Below are 9,092 nucleotides of genomic sequence, written 5' to 3'. Positions count from 1 at the left end.
AACTTGGTATCAATTGACAGTCATTCATTTGAAATGCCAAGTCACAGTATTTGCCTTTTTAATCCTCGACTTCCTGTAATAATCAGGTTTCAACGTTGCAAACACTCGACAGCGTTTGGATTGACAACATTTTTTTCTTGTACCTCTGTGGAGCTGGTTTATTTTTTTGCACGGGACAATAAACGCTTCAGAGAACACAAAAACAACACGGTTCAAAGAACGGGTGGGATTGATTAGTGCAGCTGCAAAGAGTTTCTAATCAGATGAACTTTCTCTTTACAGGCAGAAGTTTTCAGTCGCTCTGGACACCCAAATGCCAATCATGTGATCCTCGACGCCAGCCGGCATATTATGTTTGATTGTGTTCATCAAAGCGAATCTCTTGTAATTGAGTACGAGGTAAGTCCCGGCCATTAATAATTTTAACTGTTAGACAAAAATAAATTAATAGTTTTGCCATCTTAATTAATGCAAATGTTTTGTTGCACAACATTTTTCATAAATGCAGTAGAAAACAAAATCCATATCGATTTTCATTTTTGAGAAAATGTGATTTCTGCTATATTTATTGACTTTACTGTGAGAATTAACAGGAATAGATGGCACAGAGGATTAAACTTTTATTTTTCCACCCTGTTTTGTTTATTAGATTTTGTAAACATAAAATAAAAAAATATCTTACCTAGACAGAATATTTCTGCTCACTGATTAACTTTAGAAACATCATAAAAGAGCTTTATTTGCAAGAATTCATGGGATTACTTCAGTAAATTACTAAAAAGAATGCAAACGAAAAGATTTGCTGAGATGCCTTTAAACATATTTGCTGACTGCACTATATTCCCTTAAAATACCACTTTAGAGGCTCATATTTACAGAGAAAAGATGTTGACACCACACTCTTTATTAATATTTTATGTCTGTGGATGTATGTCAGAAACTATGACTTCTACTTTTATCACACCTTTCTCACGTTTTATTATAGTTGCACCGATTATCACTACAATTTGTTTAAACTTTCATCTGAATACACAAAAATTATAATGAATGATGTATTTTTGTTTGTTACAAGTAAAACTGAAGTTAGGAAACAGTGAGCGTGGGCTGTGGGGCAGGTGTGTAACGTGCTCCTGCACGTCTGCATTGCTTATATAACAGATATGAAAGTAAAAGATGGAATCCAGCCTGCATTACTGTCTGTTGACTTGTCACTCAAGCTGTGAGTAAATCAATAGCAGGACATGACTTACACTCCCCCTCACCATCCTTCACTCAACTATCGAGCATAGCGCTGTGTGTACTAAAGTGGTGGGGGAATTGATGGGTTTAAATCTTGAATAAACCCACGTATTTGTTTTTATTACAAATGCCTAGACAGCAAAATACAGCAAGCTTTCTGAAACATGTCAGATTAAAATTTTAAACTCCAAGTCTTTATATTAATAATTTTTTCTATTTCTAAAAGTGATGAAAATCAAAAGACTTGCAATAAAGAATTAAGAGTACTCAGCAAGGAGATGCCATGACAGGAAGGATATAAGTTTTATGATAGACTGCAGAATATGAAAAACAAAATTTCTTTGTCCCTTTTGACTTCAGTGAAGGTGAAAATATTCGTAACATGCATTTCATATTAAAGGCACACTTTGAACCCACTAGTGTCTGTTTACTAGAACCGAAAGCAAAACTTATCTCCTCCCTGTGCGTTCGTCTTAATTAATCTTAAATCAACAGCTGAAATGTCTCCCCAGCCTTCATTAGTGTCTACAGGAGGGATTCATCTCTAAGTTAAACAAATAAGCCTTGATCATGATCTAAAACATGCAGGAAACATGCTGGAAGCAGACTTCTGCATCAGATCTGTCAGCTCCATTTTTTTCCCAAGTCCTACAGACCAGACCGACACTCTGAAGTTGCAAATGAGGTATTCTGGCAACAGAGGGCAGTGGGGGTCTGAATGACATTTCATTAACCTTGTAAAGAGTCATTTTAGCTCATACTGGCTCAAGAAAAGGATTTAAAAATACAAAGAAGTTAGTATAGCTTAAAAACACACTACATTAAACATCATCTGCACTTTTGACGTCTTGGTTCACACAACTGCACCCTGATCCATTTGTACTGTTAAAGAGATGATTCAGACTTTTAGATCACAAATAAATAGGATGAGTTGACATATTTTTCCATCAGTTCCAGAGATCAAACAAATAGCCCATGGGAGAAAAGGATGCTTTGTTTTTATTTTATCTGTAGAAGAAAAGCTGCTTCTCATCCTCAGTGAATATTCCTGAAACTGAGTTTCCCACACTTGCAGGATCGTTTCATATCTTTCCTTCTGTTGCAATGATCATAGTTTTGTTTGAGGACAAATTCCACTTTGATCTTGTTGCTGCTGTTATGAAAAACAAATGATTCTTATCCTTTTTGGTTCACTTGCTGTAAGAGATGTACCAGTGAGCTAAAAGGCATGCTCCTGTCTCTAAACTGAAGTCAAGTTTAGAGAGTGTTATGGAAATTTTATAATACTTATTTCTTGATCATTGATTGAATCATCTGAATTTAACATGTATTTCTATATGCCTAAATTCATGCTCATTTAATCCGATACACTCACACTCACACAGACATTCCCACACACACACATTTCCTTATCTCATGTTATAAATAAACTGAGAATTCAGGAGCTCGGGGCAGTAGCCTTGAAGCTTCTGCCTCCTCATTGCAATCTGGATACTTGTCTGTCATTTGTTTATTTTTCTCTGGTTGCAGGCACTAGGTTGTTGATAAAAATCCTTGACAGAGAGACATGTCATGAAGACAACGGGATGGAAGTGTCATGTGAAGTTGTTTAGTGTTTTAATAAAATCTGCCCGTTTCTTCAATCATTAGCAGCAATAAAAGCAGAAAAAGGCTCTGAAACAGTTTACAAGCCTTTGTCGTGTTGTGGGTTGATGCTACATCTTGTAAAAAATAATTTGATGATTTAAATATTGGAACAGAGTGCTATTCTGAACCAGCAGTGGAGGTAGTCACAGAGCCAAAATGGCATGTATGTGTGAAGTGGGAGGTGGTGTGTGTAGCAACTCCAGGTTTCTGATGCATGAAAACAACAAGAATGACTCAATTCTAGTTTTTCTCAAATTCATGTGTCACATGTTGAATTTAAATGTGCTTCTTGGACTTGCCCCAACTCTTTTAATTGATAAAAGAATAAAAGGAATTCTTGAAACCAGGGGGCATGAATCGTTGTTTTGAAACTTTACTCTAAATCAAACGTTGAATTAGCTTAACCGAGTTATGCCAACTGGTTCCACCTATTTTCTTAAATGTAAGGAGTAATATACTTTGCTATACGTTGTTATGTTAAAAGTAAACGTGTGTAGTTGTCTGGCACTAGGGGGCAGTACACACATTTCAGGGTAGTTTTACACCATATTGCCGCGACTGTCGCTAGTTTAAAAAGACATTATGGTAAATGTTGTTACCTGTGGAGCAGAAAGCATGCAACGTCAGCGTGACTCCTCAGACTTTTGATGGTCTTTCAGTTAATTCCATCAATAGAATGCAATGCTGATCGTGGTAAAGTAACTTCCGTAAGTCCTACGTCCAGCCAATCATCTAGAGTGACGTCATCGGCAGGCACAGGACCTCGAGCTGGTTCACGTAGAAGGGAACATGGTGCGCAATATGACATCCCCAAAGACTATACAGTAGACCCACTCCCTATGTATTTAGACCACATTTTAATGTTTTTTCTTTTACAAAACAGTCAATATTTTTCAATTTCAGGACAAAATTTTATTTGTTTTCAACAACGTCTCAGTGGATATTTCCAGCGATAAACCCTGACCCTAACAACAAATTAACGCTAACATGAGTCAACTGATACTAAATATGCCACAATGTAAAAAGATCCACACTATTTAACAAAAAATACAATTACAACACCAGTAGCAACAAAGCCAGGTCACCATCAGTCCTTTATTTCGTGGCCTCCTTCAGCTCCCTCAGACGAGTGTAAGCCATGTCAGTGATTGCTCTGGTTTTAGCTCTTTGCTTCATGTCAAAGACAATACCCTCTTACTTTTACAATATTAGCTATTGGCAAAGTAAACAGCTATTAGCATAAAGCAGGGAAAGGCCTCCCACTACCATCCATACCTGAACCACAAAACTGTTAAATGCAGTTTCTGGCCAGCAGAGGGCTACAGAGTGTGGTCCAATGTTAAATTGCTCAAGTGTATGGACAAAGGACCACCGAAACCAATTTGAAAACAAGAACTTAAAGTGTAAAAACTCCTGTGTTGCCTTTACCAACTAGGTTTAGTAGAACCAGCTGACATAACTTGGTTAAATAAATTCAACATTAAATTTTTTAGAGTATAATTTTGGGAGACATTTTTTCAGGAAATAAAACTTGTTATGCTGAAACACATTGCACCACAGCATAACACCACCAAATTTTGACCACGCAGAATCAGAAGTAATCTTTGACCTCTAAACGACTACATAATTTACCTGTCATAAAGGACTCAAAGTAAAACTGGAGGAGAGTTCCTATATGTTATGGATTTATAGCTGATTGTGATATAAGCAGTTTCTAAATGACAGGTTTGCTGATTAAGTTCTAAACTTGTCAGCTCTCCGACGAAAGAAATCACTCGTTTTTTTTAACTTTTTGAACCTATTTTCCGAGTTAAAAAGCTCCTCAATTTATTGCTAGACCCTACAGAAAAAAATCTCTCTCTAAACTAAAGTGCTTTAAATGAGAAAACAACTCTCTTTGGAGGCTGAAAGTTTTAGTGAGAGTGGTACTGCATAAATTGAGCTTCCGGTCGATAAACTCAATCTCAGGAGGATTGATGTGCTCATCGAATTCATGGCGATCCAGCTTAAGTTAGAATTCGGTCTTTTGGCCCCCAAATAAGTGCGGTAACACGAGTGCCTGGTTAATGGGCTAGCCCATTTAAATGATTCACTTCATTTTTAGAAAGACTCAAGGTTTATTTTTTATTTCAGAATCTAAGTGTTTGTTGTTTGTCATAATGTGGTATATTTTTATTTATTTATTTAATATTTTGATAATATAATAATAATCCTGTTACTATTTTGTTTGTGCTTCACAACAGATCTCCAGAAGACTAACGTGTCCTGATTCATCTCTCACTGACTCTTACTGTCAAATACCCACATGTTATGATTTATTGCACTCTCACTGTTCACAAAAAGTGCTACTATTTCAATTTAGCATCTTTATAAGGCTAATTAAGATGCATTCAGATATGGTGCACACACACACACACACACACACACACACACACACACACACACACACACACACACACACACACACACACACACACACACATATATTGTGTATATATAGGGATGTGGGAGTCCTCTTTATGGAGTCAACAGCATATTCACAAAGACAATTGAAAACTAAGTATTGTGTTATTTTCTAAGAAAACAAAGACAGATTTTAAGGAATAAATAAATCAATAAATAAAAACTGTTCCACAAAAGTAATTGGGGGGGGGGGGGGGGGGGAGGCTTTAGAGTAGTGCCCTGTTTAGGTTCATTAATTTGCAGGAAATAATAAATGCAGGAAAAAGGAGTAGAAGGCGATTTTACTTTCAACCTGCATGTGAAACTTAGAGTGACCAATTATATTTCAAAAAGAGCAAGTATCATACATTTGTCAGGGAACCTCACTTTTAAAGTACTAAGTAAGTAGCCCCAATCTCCATTTATCCAAATTACACTTTAAAAATCAAATGTTGAATTTATTAACCAAGTTGTGTCAGTTGGCTTGAGTTTCTTGAGCAGATGGAATGCTGGGTAATGGAGTCCTAAGCGGTGTTGCATCCTGAGGGAGTGTGTGACAACATCTAAGCAATTATAATGGAACCAGTTGATGAACTTGGTTAAGTAAATCCAACATTTAATTTTTTGAGTGCAGGGTAACAGTTATTTACAACAGGTAAGATGTAAATGGACAAAATCTGCATTATAAACGGTTTTGATCGTGCATGGTGGTGCAGTGGTTAGCACTGTTGCCTCGCAACACAAAGGTTGCGGGTTCAAAACTCGGCTGCGGCCTTTCTGCGTGGAGTTGCGTGTTCTCCCCATGCATGCGTGGGTTTCCTCCGGGTACTCCGGTTCCCCCCACAGATCGCAACATGCCCTATAGGTTATAGATTGTGAGTTGCTTTGGATAAAAGCGTCTGCTAAATGAATAAACATAAACATAAACATATGAAAGACCCAAGACTGGAGCACCAATGACAACTTGTTGCTGCAAAAACTCTGCATATTGGATATTTTCAGCTTTCTTGTTTGTGGTGTGAGTGCATGTAAACGTCCAGATGAGAGGTAAATGTTTCACTTGATGATTTTTCTAGTAAAACAATAAAATTTGTCATCCCACAGAAGAAGCAGAAGTCGTGCTGTGTCCGTGTGCCCGCATTAGCTTACCGGTGTGTGTGTGTTGTGTTTGGATGTCGCAGTTGAAGGGACAAAACGATGTATTAAAAACATACACCATCTGTAACTTCCCAGAATGAAAATACTCCTGAAGGGCATGTTTGGTCGCCTTACAGCTGCAATCCAAGTGAGCCGATGAGACTTTTTTCTGCTAGGTACTTGATCTCCTGGCTGTTCCTCCAAGCAGGAAAACTGTGGAAAAGTTAGGTTGTTTTCCACCTTTTCCCTGGCGATCAGGTATTGCACCCCACAACACAGGAACGACTTTCCATAGTTGAGTAATATAACTGATCAAATTAATAATAGATTAATTTAAGCTGCAAGAACGAGACTGAGCTTGCTGTTTACAGCAGTAAAAATGCAACAAGTAAGGGCTCATAGGCCGCCAACGGGATGGCCACGTTGGTGATGACGTCACAAGCCCTATTCTGCTGACTTGGCGGCACGGTATATCCTGTAAAAAGGGCCATTAATAATCACTAGTGTTATTAATCACTAGAGTCTATACAAAGACATGGACACCCATGATCTACACCTCCACATACATTACAATCGATGCATTTTCACATCACAAACTCTTTCAAATGTATCCTTTCGAGGTGAAATCCAACATGATCTCATGCCACAGAATCACATTTTAAGTCTTTTGTGTGCATTTGATGTATTTTTATTTACAACATATTGAATTATGGCTCATGGATGTGGATATTTACCTGAATCTTGGTATATCTTCGCTGCAGTGACTGAGCATTACTTTAAATTTTGCTGTTGCAAGCCAATGCAGGATTGCATTGTGCTCCTTCCTTTCAGAAATGATGATCCAGTGTTTCCTGTACGCCTATTAAGATAAGCAGAAAAGTACTGAGGCACCTTTTCTTTGCAATTAGAACATTTGAAAAGATCTTATCAGGGCTGTTCTTAGAGCTCCTATCACTCAGAAACTTCCATTAGCTAAAATGACACTCCGGTGCCTATATGTGTGCGAGGGGTGTTTTCACATTACCATTTTTTATACTTGAAGAGCCTGCTAATTAACTTCCATGGAGCTGAATTGATTTAATTACAGATAAAACATGTTCAAAAGGGGAGAGAAACAGCAGATCAATCAAAGTGTTTAATGAACTAACAAGACAACTAATAAGGTGAATTTGTAACGATCGTGTAAATTTTTTATTCATAAAAGATTATCGTAAAGTCAGGAGGGAATAATGGTTCGATGCCCGAGAGAAGCTGAGCAGTGATGATGCAAATTTGAATGCCTGTGCCATTTGTTTGTCGCTAAAATCATCCATTAATGTCTTTGAGTTTGTTGGTTCATTTTGGTGCTGCTCCAATTAACTGATTTAAAGCAGAAGTCTGTAATTTATTACTAAACCTTCTGGTCCAACAGATATAATTTATTCCTAATTTGGAACAAATTAAGATCCAAATATACAAAAGTTTCAATAAATTAGCTCTATTTTTCTAAAAGTGTTGTAAAATTTGTTATAAAACTAATTCAAATGCTTGTAAACAGTTTACTTCTACATTAGGGAGAAATTTCAAAGATACTTCATTAATTCCAGAGGGATTTTTCCAGGTTAATACAAAACTGGCAGTGAGTCTGACATATTAAGACTGTGGAGAAACATTAGGAAAAGGGAAAAAAGAGAACATACAGGAAATCCCACAGCCAAAACTGACCCCATTCTTGGATTGCAAGACTCTTACAAACCCATACACAACTATGAAACCCAATGCAGGCTACTGCATTTCTGCTATAAACATTAACAAGTTCATTAAATCTTTAATTTGAGAGAAAGGTGTTGGTTGGGCTTTCAAATTAGGAAACAATTATCAATTCATCCAATTTCTTCCGCTTATCTGGAGTCAGGTCACAGGGGCAGTATCCTAAGTCAAGAGGCCCAGACTTCCCTCTCCCCAGCCACTTGGGCCAGCTCCTCCGGGGGAATCCCAAGGCGTTCCCTGGCCAGGTGAGGGACATAGTCTCTCCAACGTGTCCTGGGTCTACCTTTAGGCCTCCTCCCAGTTGGACGTGCCCAGAAAACCTCAGCAGGGAGGCGTCCAGGAGGCATCCTGACCAGATGACCGAGCCACCTCAACTGGCTCCTCTCGATTTGTAGGAGCAGTGGGTCTACTCCGAGCCCCTCCTGGATGACTGAGCTTCTCACCCTATCTCTAAGAGAGAGCCCAGCCACTCTGTGGAGAAAACTCATCTTGGTCGCTTGTATGCACGATCTCGTTCTTTCGGTCACTAGCCAAAGCTCATGACCATAGGTGAGGGTAGGAATGTAGATCGACCGGTAAATTGAGAGCTTCGCCTTCTGACTCACATCACGGTGAGCTTTCCCTCACTCGTGAACAAGACCCCGAGATACTTAAACTCCTCCACTTGGTGCAGGACCTCATCCCTGACCCAGAGAAGTCATTCTACCCTTTTCCGAATCAAGACCATGGTTTCAGATATTAGAGGGGCCGATTATCATCACAGCTGCTTCACATTCGCCTGCAAACCGTTCCAGCAAAGGAAACAATTAACTATTGCAATATTTAAATGTACTTATTTTTGCTGATGCTGTCGATGGTGCACAATAAACTCACCAGAA

At 38.3% G+C, this 9,092-nt stretch overlaps 1 protein-coding gene across 1 annotated transcript in view; it reads left to right on the top strand.

Annotated features, from left to right (window-relative positions):
- Positions 1–293: 293 nt before the first annotated feature.
- htr1d (5-hydroxytryptamine (serotonin) receptor 1D, G protein-coupled) overlaps positions 294–9,092 on the top strand; it is a 43,093-nt gene continuing 34,294 nt past the window's right edge. The window contains exon 1 of the mRNA XM_054741647.2: positions 294–399. The gene's annotated coding sequence lies outside the window, so the exon portion shown is untranslated. The remainder of the gene's footprint in view (positions 400–9,092) is intronic.

The sequence above is a fragment of the Nothobranchius furzeri genome, chromosome 18 (genome assembly GCF_043380555.1).
Source record: "Nothobranchius furzeri strain GRZ-AD chromosome 18, NfurGRZ-RIMD1, whole genome shotgun sequence".
Classification (NCBI taxonomy): domain Eukaryota; kingdom Metazoa; phylum Chordata; class Actinopteri; order Cyprinodontiformes; family Nothobranchiidae; genus Nothobranchius; species Nothobranchius furzeri.
The sequence above is the reverse complement of the archived record's forward strand: the minus strand, read 5'-3'. Positions and strand labels throughout refer to the sequence as shown.